The sequence below is a fragment of the Hylobates moloch genome, unplaced genomic scaffold (assembly GCF_009828535.3).
Source record: "Hylobates moloch isolate HMO894 unplaced genomic scaffold, HMol_V3 SCAFFOLD_11, whole genome shotgun sequence".
NCBI classification, from domain to species: Eukaryota; Metazoa; Chordata; class Mammalia; order Primates; family Hylobatidae; genus Hylobates; species Hylobates moloch.
Genome location: NW_026652286.1, coordinates 32,620,676 through 32,644,951, shown reverse-complemented (window position 1 = coordinate 32,644,951; position 24,276 = coordinate 32,620,676). Strand labels below are relative to the sequence as shown.

Sequence of the window (24,276 nt, the reverse complement as noted above, 5' to 3'; positions counted from 1 at the left end):
CATCTTGAAAGCCTCAGTTTTGTTTTTCAGAATGAAAGTTATTTTATTATTTTCTCATTATAAAACCATATGTTTAGTGCAAAACAGAAAAGCCACAGAGAAGCTAAACATGAAAGCAAAAACTACCTAAAATCTCACCTCTCAGAAATAATCAGTTTGACATAAGTTTATCCTGTGGCCTAACAGAATTATTACAGAAAATTTTATTAACAGAAAATATTTCATTGCCAGCCTGGCAAAGGCAATCTGATGTTGGTGTGTATGCAGCTGAGGAGCCCTTTCCACAGTGAGGGTGGTCGGGTGGCCCACCTTCCTACTCCACAGGGAAGTCCATTGTCTCTTTGCAGGAAACTAGTAGGTCTGATCACTGTCTAAACTTCGGGTAGCTCAGTTTATCTCGGGGATAAAAGCAGGAAAATGTTCTACAGAAAGCATTGCATATGCATCCATTTGTTTAACTTTTCAACCAACCAATCGGTGAAAAGTATATTAGTTTTCCACTGCTGCTGTAACAAATGAACACAAATTTAATGGCTTTAAAACAGCACAAACTTTTTCTCTTAGATTTCTGGTGGTCAGAAGTCTCAGATCAAGGTGTTGGCAGAACTATCTTCCTTCTGGGGGCTTTTGGGAAAAATACATTTCTTTACTTTTTCTAGATTCTAGAGGCCAAGTGCATTTCTTGGCTTGTGGCACCTTCCTTCATTTTCAAAATACATCACTCCAATATCTGGTTTTATGATCATATCTCCCTTTTTCTCAATATCTTGCCTCCCTTTTTTAAGGATCCTTCTAATTACACTGGATCACTGGCTAATCCAGGATAATCTCCCCACTTCAAGATCCATAATTTAATCATATCTGCAAAATCCCTTTTGCCAGGTAAGGTCACATAGTCACAGGGTATAGGGATTAGGACATGGACATCTTTTGGAGGCCATTTTTTCTGTCTACCACAAGAAGTGAGCACTTGCTTTGTTCCAGACACTAAACTAGGCTCTGGGAAACTAGAGATGAAAAGCTGAATTCCAGGCCAGAGGTAACAGATATGGGGCAATGTGCAAATTCCACAGAGAAGGTGGCCTTTGCTGGGAATAAATATTTGTTTTCCTCATCAACGTTATAACAAAATGATGTTGAATAAAATGATGTTATTCAGGAATCTGCTATATTTAGGAGAAGTGAGTCTCTTTGTGTAAGATCCCATTGGATTTCCCTGATGAGAATTTCAACCAAACAAGGTTTCAATGGGATTAAATGTAAGATAGTTTATGGGTAGAATTTATCCCCTGCTTTCAATCTCAGGGAATGTAATAAAAGGACAGAGCACCTTTTCTACTGTGCTGTAGAAATGACTCAGAAATTTGCTTACAAGTTTGACTGTAGGCTTCACCCTTCCCACTTAAAGTTATTTATCCCCAACATGAAGGAGAGATCCAACTTAGGGTTCAAGATGGCCTGAGTAATTGACATTTTCTACCACAAGGCAGTGTGCTGAATGCTAGGAAGGTGATACCAAAGGATTACTAGACCCTATGGTTAATATGAAGTAAAAAAGCACATGAAACCCTCTGCCCTGTGTTTTTCTCCTACTTTCCTGAGATTTCCATCTCAAAGAAATTTAACATATCAAAGTGCAGTCAAGCACAGAAAGATCATTCCTGATTTGGGGCAAATTCTCAAAAAGAGGGAAACCTTTTTGGGTGAATGAGACATTTTTAGGAAGTTATTTTAACTTGGAAAATAATAAATTCCATTACTAACAGAGCTATAGGTATTAGGCAGGTTAATGTTTTTCATTAGATAGCAGGCTTTGCAAACCAAAAGTAGATGCAAGTATTTATGTGCATTAGTCAGAAATCTTTTGGTTTTAAATTACAAGAGGCCCATCTCAGAGTAGTTTAAAGTAAAAAAAAAAAAAAGATTCATTGACTAACATGAGTGGGGGATTAAAGATATAATTCTGTATTCAGTCATGGCTGAATCTACAACTGAAGTAATGCCATTAGATTGTCTCTATTTCTGTACATCTTGACTCTGCATTCCTCTGTATTTGTTCTTTTTCAGCGTGGTGACAAAGATGTATGCCGGTATCCTTAGGCATACATTTTCCTTTCAGCGAATGATTTCTAAACAAAAGGAGCACCATTTTCCCAGTAGCTCCAGGAAGAGTCCCAGGAGTGACTCTTAGTTGGATTGGCTTAAGTCACATTCCCCTCCCTGAAGCTTTCAATTTTAAGAGGGATGTGGACTTTTATAAGTCAGGCCTGGGTCATGTGCCTATTTCATAAACTAGAAGTAAATTCAGTTCTCCAACTACACGTGGACAAAAAATGGAGCAGGGATGGTTAACTAAAAAGATGCTGACTAGATAGAAGGCACTGATTGCTATTGGATGGGCTCATCTATGAAGGTTGGCTGCAGCAATAGACATCACCCAGGGGTACCATAGGAAAGTGGTGGTGGATGCCCTGTGGTGACTAATATATCTTATTTGTGAACATTCATGAGAAACCCCCATCCCAGAAGTCCCCACAATACCATGCTAAGGGGCAAATTTGCTGGAAGCAAAGGAGGTTCTTCATCAGCAGGTAAATAACCTGTGGAAGCATGAGTTACATGGGTAAAGCCATAAATTAAAATCAAAGTGAGAATTTGAAGTCAGATATTGTATAGCAGGGCTTACAAGGGAATCAATTTGTGTTAAAAGGCTCCATTTTTAATGCTTGCCTATTTTGTGATGCTTCTTTTTTTTTTTTTTTTTTGAGACAGAGTCTCACTCTGTTGTCCAGGCTGGAGTGCAGTGGCACGATCTCGGCTCACTGCAAGCTCCGCCTCCCAGATTCACGCCATTCTCCTGCCTCAGCCTCCCAAGTAGCTGGGACTACAGGCACCCGCCACCAAGCCCGGCTAATTTTCTGTATTTTTAGTAGAGACGGGGTTTCACTGTGTTAGCCAGGATGGTCTTGATCTCCTCACCTTGTGATCCACCCACCTTGGCCTCCCAAAGTGTTGGGATTACAGGTGTGAGCCACCGCACCCGGCCGTGATGTTTCTTTTATACTGTGTATGCTGCTGCTTGGAAAGATGGAAGCTGATTTATGGTGGTAGAAAGGGGCAAGTTAGTGAAGGATGAGAAGGAGGAAGTGTGGAGGGGAGCTGAAGATGGGAAGAGCAGAGAACTGGTATGCATTTAGATTGAATTTAAAGGTCATATTCAGAAATTTATATAAACATATATATTACACAGCAATAAGAAGTTTAAAAATGTTAGTCTTTCATTTATTTGTGCAGTTCTTGGGCACTGAAACAGATCCACTTATCCACCAAAATGTCCTCTACTCTTTTTATAGGGGTCTTTTCAAACAGTTCCAGGCAAGTAGAAGAAGCAATCTATTTCCTGGACATATTTTCTGTTAATTAATAGTGCTGGAGTGACTCTTGAATTTAACGGATACTTTGTAGTACATACTCCGTTGGTTACTTCTATAATGTTTTAAAGTCTTTTGGGCTGATTAAAGATGGACTGAATTTGGTGAAAAGGGAATGGAAATTAGATGTAAGGATAAGAGTTTCCTTTTTTTTTTTTGAGACAGAGTCACTCTGTTGCCCAGGCTGGACTGCAGTGGCACGATCTCGGCTCACCATAACCTTCGCCTCCCAGGTTCAAGCGATTCTCCTGCCTCAGCCTCCCAAGAAGCTGGGATTACAGGTGCACACCACCATCCCCATCTAATTTTTGTGTTTTTAGTAGAGACGGGATTTTGCCGTGTTGGCCAGGCTGGTCTCAAACTCCTGATTTCAGGTGATCCACCCTCCTCAGCCTCCCAAAGTGCTGGGATTATAGGTGTGAGCCACTGTGCCCGGCCAAGAGTTTCCTTCTTAACTTCATCATATACTAGATGTATAATCTTTGGATAGTTAATTAATCTCTCTCAGTCCATGTATTCCAATCCTTAAACTAGAAATAATAATACCTACCCAGAAGCTTGCTTTGAACAATAAAGTAGGTAAAGACTCTGCAAAGTGCCTGGCACATTTTTGGGCAAAAATAAATATTTGTGCAACAGACAAAACTTGTCGTGGAATCATAGAAACGATAATCTCACATTTCAGTTGTCATACATTTCCCACAAATTTATCTATGGCCTGGTGTTTTTGATAAATTTCCATAGAGTGAGTGATTTATTAGGTGAAGCCCCTGAGAGTGGTGAGCTCAAAGAGGCTTTCAGGAAATACATCCACCACGGGAATTTTAGTAGCCTGCTCCTTGTTCCAAATCCTATTTAGTCAGGGTTAAATATGCTGGACCATCAATCTGAATATAAATACATACTTCTTTTTTAAAACCTCAGAGACAAATTACAAATTATGACCTATAAATGAACTCAGGGCATTTCTGCTTCTTCTTGGAAGATTTCCAAGATGCCATTAAAGAGACTTGCAGTTGCTTATTAGTATATTTAAGCGCTACCCTCTCCAGACTCACTATGCCAAGGAATAGTGGTTAAGAATTGATCTGCTTGTGGCCAGATGGGCCAGCAAAAAGTATAGCAAAAATCACTTAGGGAAGGTAGATATAACAATGTGTGTGATCTTATTGCAGATGGCATTTATCTTAGTCTGCTTGGGCTTCATAGCAAAACACCATACACTGGGTGGCTTAAACAATAAACATTTATTTCTCTGGTCCCTGAGGCTAGAAGTCCAAGACCAAGATGCAAGCAAGGTAGATTTCATTTTGAGGCCTCTTCTCTGAGTGGGTGCCATCTCGTTGTGTGCTCACATGACCTCTTCTTTGTGTGAAAGAGAAGACAGAGAGCTCTGGTGTCTCTTCTTCTTACAAGTATACTTATAAGAAGTATACTTCTCATACTTAAGAACTTATATACATCTTATGGTATGCATCATGGGGGCCCCACCCTCATGACCTCCCCTAAACCCAACTATCTCCAATGGCCCTACCTTCAAATACTACCACATTGGGGGTTAGGGCTTCAACATATGAATCTCGGGGGGACACAAACATTCAGTCCACAACAGCATTTATGAGTGTCAAAAGATGTGGGGTAATATGGCCACAATCCAAAAGATTCATAACCTCCTCAATCTGACTGTTCATCCCTCCATTGCAAAACTAACTGATTATTGTATTAAGTCATCATTCCCTTTTCCCCAACCCACGTCAGCAGTTTTAAAACCAGTTCTACCTTGCACCCAGAGAATTATTTTAGAATTTACCCCGTCACACAATTGCTGTCTACTCATCACTAAATATTGTGACTTTGATGATACTACCCTTTTTTGAGGGGGAAGAGAATATTTGCATAAATAAACAAATTTTGCAAGCTGTTTGAAGTTGAGTTTTGTAGAATTATCCTACATGAAGTCTATAAGAAGGAAAACTGGAAGATAAGAATTTATCAGTGTCAGTTTAGTATTATCCCAGGGAAACAAAGATTATCTAACAGAGGGTTCTGATCCTCTTTTGTGGGTAGGATCTTACCAGGCTTTGCTAGTGATGAGATAAAATATCCCTGTTGGCTATCAACTTTCTTGTACCTTATTTTTTTCCTGTTCACTAAGAAAGATCCTGATGACTAATTTGGCTTCTCAGGTATCTTGATATGAGGAAGCGTAAGCTCCAAAAAGTGGCATAAAATTCTGGTCCTTGGAAAGAGGAAGGCATACATTGTAAACCTTACATACCTCAGGTTTTGGTGAGTCCAATTTATGAGAGTCAGTTCTCCAAGTCTGGTCAACCCTGGTGGACTGAAAAAAAAGAGTGTCTAGATTTTAAAGCTTCGAACAAAAGCCCGGTAAACAGACCAGAGCAAGATATTCAGCTCAGTGAGACCTTGCTTGAATTGCCAGCCAGTGTATCTTTGTCTCTTATGTCTTCTTGCTTGAACAAATCTGAATGGGCAAACAGAGTGGTCATGTCAGTTGCCACCTGCCAGCTATTGTGTCATCCTCACTGACACAGAGAACTAACTCCCCTTGCCATCCCCACACAACAGCTCTACCCCATGAATAGAATACTTGGCAGCATACACAGCAACTATGCCAGAATGCTGCAGACATAAAATAGAATCATATTTTCAGGATCTCTGATAATTTCTTCATATGTAACATGCCACCTCCTCAGAGTCCACCACCCCTTAAAACAGCCTAGTTTTAAAGGGACACTTTTTATGCTAAGAATCAGTGAAGGGTTTTAGAAGCATTTTATTTATTATTATTATTATTATTTTTGAGACAGAGTCTCGCTCTGTCACCCAGGCTGGAGTGCAGTGGCGCGAACTCGGCTCACTGCAAGCTCCGCCTCCCAGGTTCACGCCATTCTCCTGCCTCAGCCTCTCTGAGTAGCTGGGACTACAGGCGCCCGCCACCACGCCCGGCTAATTTTTTGTATTTTTAGTAGAAACGGGGTTTCACCATGGTCTCGACCTCCTGACCACGTGATCCACCCGCCTCGGCCTCCCAAAGTGCTGGGATTACAAGCGTGAGCCACCGCGCCCGGCCTTAGAAGCATTTTAAAAAATTGAGTACAATTGTGTATTCTTCCTTTGAGTGGAAGATTATACATGGGTACAGTTACAACACCTAGCCCAACCAGAACTGTATCTCTGAGCACAGTTGATAGTATCTGAAGTTAGAAACCGTGTTCTGAAGGAAGATGAGCTAAAAACTTTGAGGCGGCCGGGCACAGTGGCTCATGCCTGTAATCCCAGCACTTTGGCAGGCCGGGGCGGGCAAATCACCTGAGGTCAGGAGTTTGAGACCAGTCCGGCCAACGTGGTGAAACCCCATCTCTACTAAAATTACAAAAATTGGGTGGGTGTGGTGGCAGGCACCTGTAATCCCAGCTACTAGGGAGGCTGAGGCAGGAGAATCGCTTGAGCCTGGGAGGCAGAGGTTGCAGCGAGCTGAGATTGCGTCACTGCACTCCAGATGGGGTGACAGAGTGAGACTCCATCTCAAAACAAAATAAATAAATAAATAATAAAAAATAAAAACTTTGAGGCAAGTTAAGTAGAAGGCATTTTTACTCATTCACATTGCAGACTAGACATCCTGGTAGTTTTCTGTCCACTAACCAATTTTTAATACAGATATTCTGGGTTCACTCTTTTTTCTGGGTCTTTCTGGATTTTTCCCTATTCTCCAAACAGAATCTTGCTGTCAGTATAGTCTCTGTAATTCTTCAGGGTACAAGTTCCATTGAACTGCATGCATTAACACTATCCTGTAACTTTAAACAGACCTTTGTCCTTAGAGCAGCTGTCTCTATGAATATTTCATCAGTGAATGTTTACTGGTAACATTTTAAATTCTCCTTTATTTTAAACAACTTCCCTGGATCTCCTTGTTTTTTTGTTTTTTTTTTTTTTTAATTAGAGTTGTGTATTTTTTTCTTAAAACTCTTACTAGAGACCATCTTCTAGATATCCTAGGAATATATAGGTATAACATGCAGAGGCTTTCTTTAAGTAGAGATATCAGTAATGATCTGTCTGTGTATTGCTCACATAAAATATCTCCACAAAAAATAATAATTCTTCTGATAATGGAATAGTGAAGTGTATAAAGCACACAAAGATACAATTCAAGAATAAATCTTCCAAAGAGACGAAAATTGAGGTGCCTCGAATATCTTTAAATATCAGGATTTTGACTGAAGCCACAGGCCTCAAGTTGCTCACTAAACTATGCCTAAAATGTCAAGCTGAAGTCCAGTCTGGTGCTAAGACTATCAGTTATGCGATGATAAATATTCCTTCCTTTGAGAACCAAGGTGTCCTCTGAGTCCTAACATGTATATGCTAAATGAGCTGTTCAATAGATGTATCCAAACCACTGATCCAAATGCTCATGTGGCCTTATGACATGTCACTAGAAATTCCTTTCCAGTTTGAAGTCAATCAATTAGTGTCTTTTAGTTTTTGTCATTTAACCAGTTGTCCTTCATATATTCCAAATATATGCTTCTTGTCTACCAGGATTTCATGAGATCCATACCAGAACCTAAGGCTGTGGGCATGGGAAGCATCAAATTTTACCTGTATGTCCCTGGGAGTAATGGTGAGAGGTGACAATCTATTTCCACATCTTAGTTGTCTTTTCTAGCTGCTGAGGACACAGCACAACACATAAGTTATTGGTTTAATACATATGTTGCATCTGGCAGGAGAGCTCCCTAATGCTACAGAATGTCCCTGAGTTGGTGCCTAATGTAAGCCCGTCACCATTAACCCTAACGACATTTCACCATTTCATAAACTGGATACTTCTGGGGTTGGGTACAGAGAAAGCTAATTTCTGCACTTCCTTTGAGGTACATGGATATCTTTGTCTCAGGCAATGTTACATGGGACATAATATCAACAGATCAGGCATTCTTAAGTCTAAGAGAAGTTGTGCTGAACAGGGAAGGAAAACTCATATTCAAAGTATGACTTGATTATGGTAAGGACAAATAATTACCCTTTCTAGGCTATGTGGAATGTTCTCTGGACTCTAAACCAGGTTAACTCCATAAAATTATACGAATTAAGTGAAGCAGCTACTTGATAACCTCTACACTCAATTTCCTGCTGTTCTGTGTCCCAGTTAATCACAGGTAAAAGAAGCCTCAGTAATTGTGAGGCCTGCATGGCAGAGTTCATAGCTACACTGCTTACCACTTAAAAGGAGTCCTCTGTCCTTCAGATCAGTGAACAATCCAACTCCAAATCCATCATGAGGTCTACTTTTCCAGGGCCACTGCCAGTGTTGTCTTAGCATGGGTTTCCTAGAAAACAGGATCTGAGGCAAAAACTTATATCCTAACATTGCAGAGTAGAATTTAATGCCAAGAAAGCAGAAGTCATGACACAAGGGAAAGAGGGAGGGCAAACATGATGGGATGTGCCAGTGAGCTGGCCACCACTCTTAGATAATGAACAAAGCTGATGACTTGGCCTCATAGGTTATCTTCAGAGAAGCCAAATATAGCATTACTGCACCTTTGGTTCAGAGACTGGAGGAGATGAAGTGGGAAAGAAAGGGAGGAAGGGAGATCCTCTAGTGTCTTCTGGTGCCTTCGCCCATTGATTAATTAAGCTCATCCCATGAGGTGTTACTTCTCTTGCACTTTTGGGTTGGGTTGTATTGCCTCTTCTTTCCAGGAAGCTGCTGGGGAAGCAGAGTTCGTACTGGTCCCTCCTTCTCAATCAGCTCTATGCCTGGGGCCATTTGATCTATATGTGTGTGGTTGTAGAGAGGGCAGCTTCAGTGACTTGGCTTTGTGACTATGGGAACTGTGTTAAGGGTACTTGGTTGAAGCAGGAGTGAATACAAACAGTAAGAAGTAGGTATAGCCATAAGAATCTGGAAGTAATGCATAAATTGAGTGTTGCTATAACAGAATACCACAGACTGGGAAATTTATAATGAACAAAAATTTATTGGCTTATGGTCCTGGAGGCTGTGAAGTCTAATATTGAGGGGAGGGCGTCTTGCAGGGGCCTTCTTGCTGTGTCATCCCATGGTGGAAGAGAGGATGAGAAAGAGAGAGAATAGCAGGCCAAACTCATCTTTTTATTATGAACCCACCCCAGTAATAATGAACCCATTCCCACCATAACAGCATTAATCCATCCATGAGGGCAGAGCCTTCATAGTCTAACCACCTCTCATTAGGCCTCACCTCCCAACATTATTGCATTGGGGATTAAGTTTCCAACACACAAACTTTGAGGGACACATTCAAACCATAGAACTGCATCTGGTAAAGGCTCAGAAAATTGTGTTGAGAAAATATACCTATACCCCATTAGACTCTTTTCTGCCTAGAAATTCCACAGGAATAATCAAGAATACATTTCCAGCCTGTATTCTCATAAAACATTTATACTTTTTGCATCCCTAGGGCACCTAGCAAAGTGCCTGGCACACAAAATGCTCTAGGCAATTTAGGCTTCAGAAGCCTTTAGAAGCCTTATAATTCTTAGGAAGCTGTCTCCAGTGTCTGATGGACCCAGTGGACAAATTATCACACTATGGATTTATCTTCTCACAAAGTGTACATATTAGAAAAAAAGAGGAAAAGAAAAAACCTACTTTCCATGACATTTAATTGAATTGCCTGGTTCGTTTCTATAACTTCAATCACATAACCTACTGGAAATAATTTTTACCCCACTTGTACACTCTTGACTATTTTTTTCCTTGAACATAGAGAAATGTAAACCATTTTCTTATTAGAACAGGATATTCGAATTCATGTGCCTTTTAATAATTCAGAGCTGTTTAATTTTGGACTTAAAACAAGCAAGAATATCCTTTAACACAGATTCTATGCTTTGTAGGTAACTTTTATGTTTAGTTTGTGAGGAAAGAATGAAGATTGGAGGTGGTAGGTGGTAAGAAGAAATCCAAGGGGAAGTAGAGATCTATTAATTGGTATTTGGAAATGGAAGAAAGTTTTTTTGCTTGTTCTTTTTTTTGAACCACAGAATCCTATATTACAATCAATTAACATATTAAAATTGATTATCAGTATTGATAAATCAGTTTTCTTAGTCAATATTTCAGGTGCTTGAGCTATTATTCAGTGAAATTCACTCAACATCACGAAGTTATATCCTTTGAGAATTTATATATTAATATAACAAGTAAAAACAATCAATTACTGGAATGGTTTAGCTAGACTGTGCTAATCATCTGCAATAATTCATATTAAATAAAGATCTTCACTATTCTTGGACATGGATGGGTATGTAAGGGGATTACTACATAGTCTGTTTAATTAGAACACATGCAGTAATTAAGACCCCATTAAATCAACCTCATTCAGGTATTACTCCTTAGCAGCATTTGAAAGGTATCTTTTTTTACAGTTTTATTTGGCAAGGATAAACTATATGAAAATGGGAATTGTTTATAATTAGCTAACATATTTATTACCTGTAGTATGCATGCTTTATAATCATGCATTATCATTCATATGTATAGCTCTTAGGTGTATGGAAATTGTGAAATAAATGTCTTCAATTGCTATTATTATTTCTATTATTATTATTATTAAAATGATCCTGCTTCGAAAGAACTGCATGCCCTGAGAAATAATCAAGCCAGGCTGTTTTAGGGCTTTGCTATTGAATTACCTATTTCATGTTGAACACACATTTGTTGCATTGCCAAACCCAAGGTCTAAGGTGCTTTAATGGTAGACAGAATAGTTGAGATAGAGGATGGAAGAGGGAAGGATGAGCAAGACTTACAAAACTTACAAAAACTCCTGTGTGTTTAGCTATCTAAAATTCAACCATGAGCTCTATAGTCTTTAGGGTTGTTTGAGTGTTGCTCATTGAGTTCTTTAAGAATTACCATAAACCGGCCAGGTGTGGTGGCTCATGCCTGTAATTCCGGCACTTTGGGATGCCAAGGTTGGGGGGATTACTTGAGGTCAGGAGTTCGAGAACAGCCTGGCCAACATGGTGAAACCCAGTCTGTACTAAAAGTACAAAAATTAGTCAATGTAGTGGCACACAGCTATAGTCCCAGGTACTTGGGAGGCCGAGGCAGGAGAATTGCTTGAACCCGGGAGGCAGAGGTTGTAGTGAGCTGAGATCTTGCCACTGCATTCCAGCCTGGGCAACAGAAGAAGACTCCGTTTCAAAAAACAAATAAACAACTCCCGCCCCCCCTCCACAAAAAAAAAAACCCTTTGTTAGCCTCTGTCTTGCATTTCCTGTTTGCCTATTTTAATTGTGAATCCTCCATGGTAAAATAGTTTCACTGCAGCAGAATGTCTTACCAGTGCCCATACTGCCACCTTAGGAGGCCTGGAATTGCAATGCTCCTCAGACCACTTGCCAGCTGCTTAGCTATATTGCTGGAGCTCTTTTAGGCCATCTCTTCACATCACTGATTTTTTTTTCTTTTTTGCTAATAGTTATAACTAGATTACTAGGAGCCAGTGTCCCAGGATCCTCATATAGCACTGGATTAATACTTTCCCTACTTCTCTTATGACCCAATACTTAGCACTGAATCCCTGTACTGGCCCTCATTGATTGGCTGCCTAGCTCTCTGCTCCATTATCAGGACAGAACTCCAACACTCTGGTTTTCAACCTTCCACAGCGGGAGGGGGAATTTTGGTTTCCAGTTCTCCCTATTTTCTGATTGGGTGTTGGGGTGAGATCCATACTCTATGATGTGAAATATTTCAGACTCTTGAGTGGTCCCTCCCTTTGTGGATTCCTGATCACTGTGTTTGACTAATGAGATCTGACACTCAGTACTGATGGCTTCTGGAATTAAAAATGTGAGGCAGTGTCCACCTAGGCACTAGCTTGGACAACCCAACTCTCTTTTGCCTGTGTCTGTATTTAAATTTAAATTGGTTTTTCCTAATTCCTATTTTGATGTTGCCAACTCAGAGGTTGCAGTCCAGGGCCACCTGGATTATGACCAATGTGAAATCTTATGAGAACCCCATGGCAAGTCCTGTGAGAATGAAATGGAAACAGAATAGATAACTTTGGAGAAAAAGACCATCAAAGCATGTCTGAGAACATTTTGGTTTGTGTCATTGGTCTCCAGGGCCAGTCCCAGTGACAACATTGTTCAGAATATGGCAATTTGTATATACAGCATCTCTCCATCTTTCATTTTCAAAAGGATTTATTTTTATCCCCAAAATATCTTCCAGTTTATTTGTCCTAAGGATCCCTGCTTCTTTGGCAGTTTTCCGCTGGCCACATTGGTTGGAAACCTCTCTGAGCACCTCTGCTTGGCTGCCAATCCCTATCTGACTGACAGCATCTAAGGGATGACCTCCTCCTGGGAATAAGCAGGAAAATTTCTGAGGAATAACTAAAAGTCTTGTAGAAAACAAAGCCTTCTTCCAACCACTTACAGTTTTCCTCTAAGTGCTCAGCAAAGAGAAACAGCTTGTGGAAATCTTTCTCCTTGTGTTTGCCCTTTGAGGGCCAGCAAACCTTTTTCTCTTCATTATATAGGACTGTTTGGGTGGAACAGTAACTTAGAGATGTCATCATCTCATGGAAGGGTCTTGTCTTTAATGTGCGGAGCAGATGAAAGCCTGTAGAAATGTGAGCATAGTGTAAAAGGATTTTACACTGCAGTGTGAATAATGACAATGTTTTTAATTGAGAAGAGCATTGCTGTGCATGAGCCAAGAGACTCCTTCTGCAGCTGTTGGGAACCATTTCCTCCAGGACTCATCCTGCTAGTCTGTCATCAGGTGAGAGTGTCTCTTGGGCTGCCTGCCAGTTCTTGGATGGCTGAAACACTTGCCTGAGTTCTGGCTGCTCACCTCACAGTGCTCTGTGAACAGAGTTGCCCAGAGTGACTCACACAGAAAACTGTTACCTCATTTTGTTGAATTCCGTTGTGTGGGCTGAAGGTTGAGTTTGGCTGGGAGAGACGAAAGTGAGGACCAGAGATGAGGAGACTAATTGACAATCCCAATTATGAAATGACACATGAGAACATCAAAGGTCTTAAAAAGGAAGGTAAGGTGAGGGATTTGCCCTCTATTGGATTTCTTTTGCTGCAGGGTACTTGTGAGTCACAGACTGAACTGGGGGCAGGCACAGTGAGTTCAAGAGGGTTGATGCAATGATATGAAAATGTTTCAGTGAACAACCTCCAGTGAAGTCTCACAGGGCATAAGGGTAAGAAATGACTCTCATTTCAACTGAATGAAAAGCAATAACCTTGAGAAACCCCATTACTGAGTGGCTGTCCTGGTGCTAGTGTAGCTCAGATGCAAGTTGGACTTTACCAACCCCTTACAAGATAGGGTTAGCTTAAATCCTTATTTCATGCTTTATAGTCTTTGGGCTCTAGTTTTCATGTGTGCTGACTTTGATCCTGCTTCACGTGGGCTCTGAGATAAAATTCAGTTCCTTCCTTGATTTCTCAAAAATGTCTAGTTTAACAAAACAGAAAAAATTATAGTCAATTTTATTAAAGATATGGGGGTTATAGGAAAAGTCATATCACAGCTTGCCAGGTAAAAAAGCTAACTTTTCATATTAGGCATTTCTGTTTTTTCAATGTTTTTGTCTTCATCTAATCCGTAACTACCAAGGCAAGCTTCTCATTTACTCATCACCTCTGTGAGCTCTTAGGCTTCTGCTGTTTCTACTTTCTCCTACTTTTTTTCACTCATCCCTTCCAGACTGTCCTAAGGGGACTTTAAATTTTCTTCCCTCTATTATGCAGAACAATTCAGTTTTTCCTGACTTCAGATCACAGACTTTGATATCCAAACCCAATAAGGATCCAATAAAACAACAGTAATGATGAATAATCAAAACAAAAACAAAAGCAAAAAAGTTTTTGCACCACTATTATTCATTTAACCAATATTTGCTGAGTGGTTACCGTGTCAAGCACTGTTCTAGATACTAACCATCTCTGGACATAAATTTGCACAGCATCTTTACCCTCTCAGGATTTTACCTGGTTTCAATTAGAATATCACATTGGTTGCCCTTGGGCCCAGATTTTTGGCTAGCTCTGATTTCTGCACCAACAGTTCCTTCATTCATTCTATCCTGGAAGACAGACATATCTCTGACCCATCCAATCTGTGGATGGGTCAGAGAAGTAGTCAACTAAGGAGACCCTGGATTCTAGTTTGGGGACTGGAGACTTCCTCTCTGAAAGTTTCTATGGTGTTTGTCACAGTCTTCAGATATACTGAAGAGATGATCAAAGGACAGTGATGGCCCGGACAAGACTGAATTTGGTCCTCCAAATGGATTTAGTTTTCCAAGAGCCTTCTTTTCTTTCTTTCTTTTTTTTTTATTTTTTTGAGATGGAATCTCACTCTGTCGCCCAGGCTGGAGTACAGTGGTGTGGTCTAGGCTCACTGCAACCTCCACCTCCTGGGTTCAAGTGATTCTTCTGCCTCAGCCTCCCAAGTAGCTGGGATTACAGATGCCTGCTACCATGCCCAGCTAATTTTTGTATTTTTAGTAAAGGTGGGGTTTCATTGTGTTGGCCAGGTTGGTCTCGAACTCCTGACCTCAGGTATCTGCACACCTCGGCCTCCCAAAGTGCTGGGATTACAGGCATGAGCCACTGCACCCAGCACCAAGAGCCTTCTGTAATGACTATGGCTGGGCACCTGGAGAGATAGTTGGCGTCACCTAGAATCTGATATGCCTGTTGGACATGATTGAGCAGAGGTGGCTATTCATCAGGAGCTTCTTGATTCTTCTTAAAGATCTACAATTGCTATGAAAAAGGCAAATACACATAGATATTGAAAGTGTGGCCACTGAAATCTGACTGCTTTATACTTAAACTCTCTCTTACTAGATATGACATTGGGCTAGTATTTAACTTCTCTATCCTCAGTTTTCTCAACTCGAAAGCAAGGATAACAGTATTTACATCATAGGGCTGTTGTAAGGATTGTGTGAAGTTGCATAGTAAGCATTCATAGGCTTCCATCAGACTTGAGATGTTTATTAACCCAAACTTTATGCTGGACACTCTTCCAGGTACTGGGGTTACAGTGATGGACAAGGTATTCAAGGAGACTTCTCCCAAGGAGCTTACATTCTAGTGAAGAAAGACAAATAATATTCGAACAAGTATATTTCAGAGATAATTTCAGAGAATGCTGAGTTCTGTAAGGGAAGTAAAACAGTTTAATGTCATAAAGAAATTGAAAGGACTTTTTTAGATAGGTGGGCAGCAAAGGTCTTTTTAAAGTAGATGACACTGATTTTTACACTGAACACTAAAATGTGATTCAGCATCACTGATCAGTGATTCAGTGATTTTTGAGCCAGCTGTCAAGAGTGATGATGTGGTATGTGTGCTGAGGCGGTGCCAAAGAAGGGAAGATTGACAGGTGAGAGAAAGCTTTTTAGGATGAGAAACCAAGTGCAAAGGCTCTGGAGTGGGAAAGGTCTTGTTGTTTCAGTTCTAGGATTTTTAAAAAAGCCAGTGTGAGTATATGGGTGAGGGGAGACTGGCATAAGAGGATCCTGGTGAGATAGAGAGGAGCTAGACCACATAAGAGATTACTTAGTGTAGGAAAAGGATTTAATTTTTAAACCTAACTATATAGATTTGTCAGAAGGGGAGTGACTCAATATAATCTATACTTTTAAAAGATTACTCTGAGAGTTATGTGGAGGGGAAATTACGTGGGCAACAGTTAAAGCCAGGAGACTAGTTATGAGACTACTGCACTTGTACGGGTAGGAGATGATGGTGGCTTAGTCCAGGAAGGTGGAGTCCTAGTGGAGGTGGAGAGAAAGTGATGGATTTGGGATGTGTTTGGGGGTGAGGGGGATAGTTAGTAGGACACACTAGTGGATTGAATATAGACAAGGGGAAAGGAAGTTATTTGTGCTGCCATTTACTATGATGGGGGAAAGTGTGTATGTGGGGGATCAGATTTGGATGGAAAAAACAAAAATTCTTGTATCGGAAATGGTTAGAGAGGATTATTAGACATTCACAAAAAGCTGTATGTGGCTTACTCAATACTTATTCAAAGGCTTCTTGCAAGCCTTTCTACAGAGGGTAGAAAATTTAACACTTGATTTCCCAAGTTCTCTTGAAGCTAGAGTTCCACACAGACTTAGGTTCTAGAAATCAGAGGCATTTGTGAACACTTGGAAGGCAAAAGTGAGCACTCGAACATGATGGCTGTTTGAGAGGAGATGGGATATTATGGGAAGTCACTTGGAGTCAAAACTGCTACAGGTGAGGAGCAATGGACTTCCTACTAGAACATTTCCACGATGTGGTTTGTTTTCCTGGATGTTATTTCTGACTATGTGGGATCCAGACCTGACTCCCTGGCCTTTTTAAAAAATTCTGTAAGCTCCTCAGTATCCTGTCCTTATATGCAACTAAGCCCTCAGATTATTACAATGCCAAGTATTAATAATCAGCATTATTGTTAATAGTCATACTGCCATCTCCCATGATCCTCTTTCCTTTCAGGAGAACTTATGAAAATTTAATTTTAACTCATCAAGAAAGAGAATTAAAAACACCTATACACATAAACAAACCTAATTTAATTTTCTTAATTGATAAACAGAAGAAATTCTTCAGTAATTTTGTGGCTAAAGACACTTCCAAGATCCTAGGTTTGAAAAAATAGGGTTTGTCCAACAAGAAATAACAGATTGATCCATGAAAACTTATAAATCAGGACTGGGATACTCCCCTGCTCCCCTTCAACCTTAATCCAGCCTTAGCAAGCAAGTCCTTTCTATATTCCTTTGAGGAGGGCTTCTGTGTGGGTTCTGGTCTTATTGCCGTGAGAGAATAGAGGACACTGAATTTTCTTTGTGTTTGCCTATTGATTAAAGGGATACTGAAGATAACTGTCACTAAGACTGCCAAAGGCCTTCTAGATACTCTGGGGAAAGGCCTTAAGAATAAGATGGGCTGGAGTAGCCAATGAGGTCACACCATCATATAACAGTCTGTTGGCTAATCTTTTGCAACATGATATGGATTGAGTAAACTTATTCCCGACTACTTCTAGGGAGGATCAGTAAGCAGTGGCAGTCTCTTTGTAATAATAATCTGGGCTATAGCAGGCTGTCTCAGTGCTCTGACAGGATTTGCCGTTCCTATTTGTATCCATAGTTCTCTACAATAAGACCTATGATTCTCTGCCTAGGCATTTTCTCTGGCCACAGAAGCTTGGCCATGCAGGACTGGCTAGATGTGCTGGGGCATCAGCATCCCTGGGAACTACCCCTTAATAATGACAGATTGTAGTTGGTGGCTAAATAACTTAACACTCCTTGGGTGGGACAATTCTGAGACATGCTCTTTACAGTGTTCCAGAGGGTCTCCAGAGGATGAGGCCTCAGTTCCCTATAGCAGTAACCTGCTCATGATCATATTCTGTAAAGGCTACCTTTCCTCCTCTGTCTCACTTTCCTGTTTCCTTACCAATGCAACTCCCAAAGAAATGGTTTGTACTCAAATTCTTGTCTTAGGATCTGCTTCTGGAGAAACCCAAAGTCAGATAATGGATAACATTTACATAGCACTTACTATTGGCTGCACATTGTTCTAAGAATTTTATGATTATTACCTTATGTAATCCTCACAACAGCCCTAGGAAATAAGTAATAATATTATCCCTATTTTACAAAACAGGATCCAGAGACTCAGAAAGTTTAAGCGATTTGCCTATGGTCACATAGCTAATAAATGTGGGAGCCAGAATTTGAACAACAGTGTCTGGCTCCACAATCTGTATTTAGCAACAATTACATTATACTATAGACCTGTGCTGTCCCAAAGAGTAGCCACTAGCCACATATAGATAATTACTTTTAAATTAATTAAAAATGAATAAAATTAGAAATTCAGCTCTTCAGTTACAATAGTTATATTTCATGTGTTCAAGAGCCACATGTGTCTAGTGTCTATTATACCAGATGGTGCAGATATAGAACACTTCTATTATTGCAGAAAGTTCTATTGGACAGCACTGTTATGCAAGACCCTCTTTTAAATGTATGGTCTTTCTCAAACTTCCTTAATACCACAGAAACAGTGAAAGAAACTACAGAAACACTCACCAGCTGGGCATGGTGGCTCACACCTGTAATCCCAGCACTTTGGGAGGATGAGGCGGTTGGATCATGAGATCAGGAGTTCGACACCTGCCTGACCAACATGGTGAAACCCCGACTCTACTAAAAACGCAAAAATCAGCCTGGCATGGTGGTGTATGCCTGTAATCCCAGCTACTTAGGAGGCTGAGGCAGTAGAATCGTTTGAACCCAGGAGGTGGAAGTTTCAGTGAGCTGAGATTGCACCATTGCACTCCAGCCTGGATGACAGAGCGAGACTCTGTCTCAAAAAAAAAAAAAAGAAAGAAAGAAAGAAAGAAAAGAAACACCTATTCAGAAACTTCCTTTATAGAGGCCATAGTGAGAGCTAGAAAAGATAGGAAAATGGCCTTTGAGTAGCTGCAGTAAATGTCGTAATTTAATGCTCTAGAGCCGTTTAGCATTCTTCAGCTCTGCATGTAGGAGAGACACCTAGATCCTTTCCTTAATCTCCTTCCTTCTGATTCACTCCAGCCAGTTCTATTGAGCATGTTTCTATTGTTTTCCTGATGGCATTAAATTAGAAGGTGAATATTGAGGTAGATTGGGCCTGGGGCTAGTGGCAAAGATACTAGAAGAAGAAGAAGCTACCAAAACCCCAAAACACGATCCTGAGATCCTGAGTGTGAAGGAGGAAATGAACAACTAAAAATGGTGGACGATGAGCTCTAAAACATGGCAGCTGAGGGCAGCAAGAGTGGAGATAGATAAACAGCCCAGCCAACTCAGGCTTTTACTCAGGACACAGCACTGTGACTGATGTTCCTATGATGATGGCTGTGAGTCATCCAGAGAAGGTTAAGAGGAGAGTGTAATGCATTTTAAGAGGGTTTCCATCCAAAGTGACTTTTTTAAAAGGTGCATTTTCCACTTAAAGTATGTTTCTCTTACCTGGGAATTTATCTTAGCAAGAACTGTCATTGTCTGAGAGTGTTGAATGAAGCAGATTTTATACCAATTAGCTTTACAAGGAAGTTCTTATTAAGGACTTGTATTTCTACCTTTTTTGCAGTGTGGAATAATGCTCTCAGATACAGAGAGAGAGTCAATTTGGGTATTGTGAGTCTGAGCCAAGAGAGAATTTTAATCATCTCAGAGAAACCTAACCTGAGTAATTTTTTGACGTCACTCACTGAGTCTATTTATTAGAGTGATCAGCTTGAGTCTGGGCCACTATGCTTTGCTCATTCTCTGGCAAGCACAGACAACACTAAAAATATTCTGTAGAAGGGACCTCTGCAGGTTAGATTTTGGCGTCTCTATTTCTCTGGGGTTTGAGGAGAGCAGCCTACAGGCCATATGGCCTGTGATGGGGAACAGGACTCAGCTGAAGTAGAGTTCCCAGTGAATTGAGTTTAAATTAGAGGGCTCTGTGAAGATTGTCTGTATTTCCACCCTTTAGCCAGTCTTCCTAACTGGCTTGGCAGAAGAGAAGGCAGTGTAAAGACATATGTTTCTAGTATAAACTCTATTAAGGTAGATAAATATATCAAGAAGCAAGGAATCTAGAAGTGCTTAGGGCTTTGAGCAATTGGTTGCCTCTGTTGGTAGAGTTAGAAGATGAGCTGAAAGAGTGATTGCAGGACCCAGGATTTCCTTTTAATCTTATGCAGTTAGATGACTGTCCCTCCTTATTCCCAGAAAAGACTGGAAGATTACCAGAATGAATGGCAAGACTCTCAGCTTCCTTCCTTACTCATCAGCTTATACTCCACCCAACTTCCATCCTATTGCCCTCCATAGGAGATTGCAGGAATCCTCTTAAACCAAACAAGAAGCCAAAAGAAGACTTATAGCTACTGATAGTTTAGGGTTCACCTCAATAAAACAGCAAGATCACTTACCATCCAATCACTCTATATTCAGGTCCATCAATGGACGACTCTGCCATCCACATCTTCTGATTAGCACTTTATTGCCTCTCTTGCTCTGTCTTTTTTTTTTTTTTTTGAGATGGAGTCTCTCTCTGTTGCCCAGGCTGGAGTGCAGTGGCGCGATCTCAGCTCACTGCAAGCTCCTCCTCCCGGGTTCACACCATTCTCCTGCCTCAGTCTCCTGAGTAGCTGGGACTACAGGCGCCCACCACCACACCCAGCTAATTTTTTTGTATTTTTAGTAGAGACGGGGTTTCACTGTGTTAGCCAGGATGGTCTCAATCTCCTGACCTCATGATCTGCCTGCCTCAGCCTCCCAAAGTGCTGGGATTACAGGCGTGAGCCACCGCACCCAGCCTGCCTCTTTCTTAAATATAAGTCAGCAGCCCAGGATAACTAGAAATGTAAGAATAGCCTCTAATGTGAAAAGAATAAAACAAGAAACCTATATTTAATGTCCTCAGAGAGCTAGGAGAGGATGCTGCACCCCTTAAATAAAAACAGGAGGCTATAAAAAGTAACATTCTCAGAATAAAATAGCTTTTAGAAATTAAAAATATGATCAAAAGGATGAAAAAAAATATACGCTTGAAAAAAAACCCTCCCAGAAAGTTGAACAGAGGGAGAGAGAGAGAGAGAGACAGAGACAGAAAGAGAGAGAGAAGAAAATTATCAAAGAAACAAGGCAAAAAACCTTCCCTGAAGTGAAGGATATGAAATTTCAGATTGCAAGTAGTCCTCCAGTACTCAGAACAATCAATAAAAACAGTCCACACCAAGGCACATCATCATAAAATTTTAGAACACCAGTGAGAAGAGAGAGAGAGATAGATCTTATAACAACAACAACAACAACAACAAAAGAAAAGATAAAATGGGTTTCTCAACAGTGACACTGGAAATAGAAGACAGCAGAAAATACTTTCAAAATTTTAGTGAAAGTGATTTCCAACCTAGAATTCTTCCCAGAAAAGCTACCAATCATATAATGGCAAATATGCTCCACCAAAGTGAGAGAGTAAACCATGTATGAGGAACAAATAGGATCCAGGAAGAGGGATAAACAAGTGATGGGCAGAAAGATAATTAAGCAAATGAAAAGAGAGGGACTTACTCAAAATAAAACATATATGCAAGAAAATGTAATCAAAGTACACAATGTCTCAGCTAGGAATAATATGTATATAATCTTAATAATGTAAACCCTGAATATATTTTTGACAAACAAATAGATGATGTTACTACACTGACAGCATGTGATTAGGGTAGGATGTGTTCTATTTGCAGGGAGGGGTGATATACAAGGATTCTTGTTAAGTAAGTACATCACTGAAATATAAGCACAGGGAAGGCAGGAGTTTCTGTTTTGTACACTGTGAATCCTAGTGCCTAGAACAATGCCTGGCACATAGTAGGTCCTCAATAAATGCATGTTGAATGAGTGAAACTTTCTCCTAAGCAACACTTCTTCTAGGAAATTTGTAAAGAAAACAGAAAGTAAGCCAAACAAATAAAAATAAACTTCAAAATTATAGTATGTGGAATCTGTTCCCAAAATGTTAAGACCACCATTTTCATACTTGATAAGTAATACTATAAGTTTATTTAAACTGAGTATCAAAATATTTAAGACACAATTTAATAGCTAGATATTCCTAGGAAACTATTGTCTACAAATCTTTATGGTCGTTTGGTTGGTTGGAGAGGCCTTGAGGCTCAGAACAGTTCCAGGGAAATCAAGATGCAATTTTCTCAATTTAAAAAATAAATTATTTTATTAACTTTTCCTCCCATTCACTCACTAATATCATACAAAGATGGACTGAGGGAAACTGCCTTGTTTTGCTTTGCAAACTGGCAGACTCCTGAAGACATAAAGCCCTCAGTACTTCTTCTCACATTTGATTCCAGAAATTTTTCACCAGGACACTGATAACTTTTATTAAAATAAAAAGATGTGCATCTTTGGATAAGCAATCTTCCCTTCCATCTAACAGATCTAAATTGTGTCTACATCCCAATTTAACTTGGGTGAACTTATTGTCTGACTTTGAGGGTAATGAACCCATGAATTGTTCATTCACTGCTTTGCTCTTTCTGCCTCATTGAGCATTTGCAGGAACCTATCATGTGTCAAACACTGTGCAAAGACGCTAGTGGGGGAACAAGTCTAGGTCAAATAATCCTGGGTTCGCAAAGCTAAAATAGCTAGTCCCATGGAGACACTGAAGAAGACAACAAACTTGACTAATGGGGTATGTTTGTGTTTAGGTTGTTAAACTTCCCTTGGTGTCTGGTAAGCACTTTTCACAGAGCAGTGTGCAGGGATCCCAGTCTTGGCAGCCTTAATAGAAACTACTGCCTAATCCGCCCCAGGCAGGAGCTGGGTGCTGGGTTGTGGGCCACCCAATGCGTGCCTGTGAAGCAGAGGGCCCAATCCAGGAATTGTGCCATGCTATGGCATATCGGGGGAACCTGCCCCTGATAATTCAATGTTATTTCATGTAGGTTCTTTTCTATTTCCCTAAGTGTCGACCAGTCTGAGAAGGGAAAGGGAAAGAGTACAAAAGGGAGAAATTTTAAAGCTGGGTATCCGGGGGGGACATCACATGTCAGCAGGTTCCGTGATGCCCCCCAAGCCGCAAAACCAGCAAGTTTTTATTAGTGATTTTCAAAGGGGAGGGAGTGTTCGAATAGGGTGTGGGTCACAGAGATCACATGCTTCACAAGGTAATAAAATATTACAAGGCAAATGGAGGCAGGGCGAGATCACAGGACCAGGGCAAAATTAAAATTGCTAATGAAGTTTTGGGCATGCATTGTCATTGATAGCATTCTTATCAGGAGACAGGGTTTGAAAGCAGTCGGTCTGACTAAAAATTTACTAGGTGGGAATTTCCTTGTTCTAATAGGCCTGGGAATGCTACGGGAGACCGAGGCTTATTTCATCCCTTATCTACAACCATAAAAGACAGACATTCCCAGAGTGGCCATGTTAGAGACCTACCCCTGGGAATGCATTCTCTTTCTCAGGGCTGTTCCTTGCTGAGAAAAGGAATTCAGCAATATTTCTCCTATTTGCTTTTGAAAGAAGAGAAATATGGCTCTGTTCCACCTGGCTCTCAGGCAGCCAGACCTAATTGTTATCTCCCTTGTTCCCTGAACATCGCTGTTATCCTCTTCTTTTCTCAAGGTGCCCAGATTTCATATTGTTTAAACACATGTGCTTATGAACAATTTGTGCAGTTAACGCAATCGTCACAGGGTCCTGAGGTGACATACATCCTCAGCTTATAAAGATGATGGGATTAAGAGATTAAAGACAGGCATAGGAAATCACAAGAGTATTGATTGGGGAAGTGATAAATGTCCATGAAATCTTCAAAATATATGTTCAGAGACTGCAGTAAAGACAGGTGTAAGAAATTATAAAAGTATTAATTTGGGGAACGAATAAATGTCTATAAAATCTTCACAATTTATGTTCTTCTGCCATGGCTTCAGCCGGTCCCTCCATTCGGGGTCCCTGACTTCCCGCAATATCTCTCCCTTTCTTTCTGTCTTTTTTTTTTTTTTTTTTTGAGACGGAGTCTCGCTCTGTCACCCAGGCTGGAGTGCAGTGGCGCAATCTCGGCTCACTGCAAGCTCCGCCTCCCGGGTTCACGCCATTCTCCTGCCTCAGCCTCTCCGAGTAGCTGGGACTACAGGCGCCCGCCACCACGCCCGGCTAATTTTTTGTATTTTTAGTAGAGACGGGGTTTCACCGTG

The 24,276-nt window shown here is 40.5% G+C and overlaps 1 pseudogene; it reads right to left on the bottom strand.

Annotated features, from left to right (window-relative positions):
• LOC116477248 (olfactory receptor 7E24-like) overlaps positions 1-24,276 on the bottom strand; it is a 91,782-nt pseudogene that overhangs the window by 58,469 nt on the left and 9,037 nt on the right.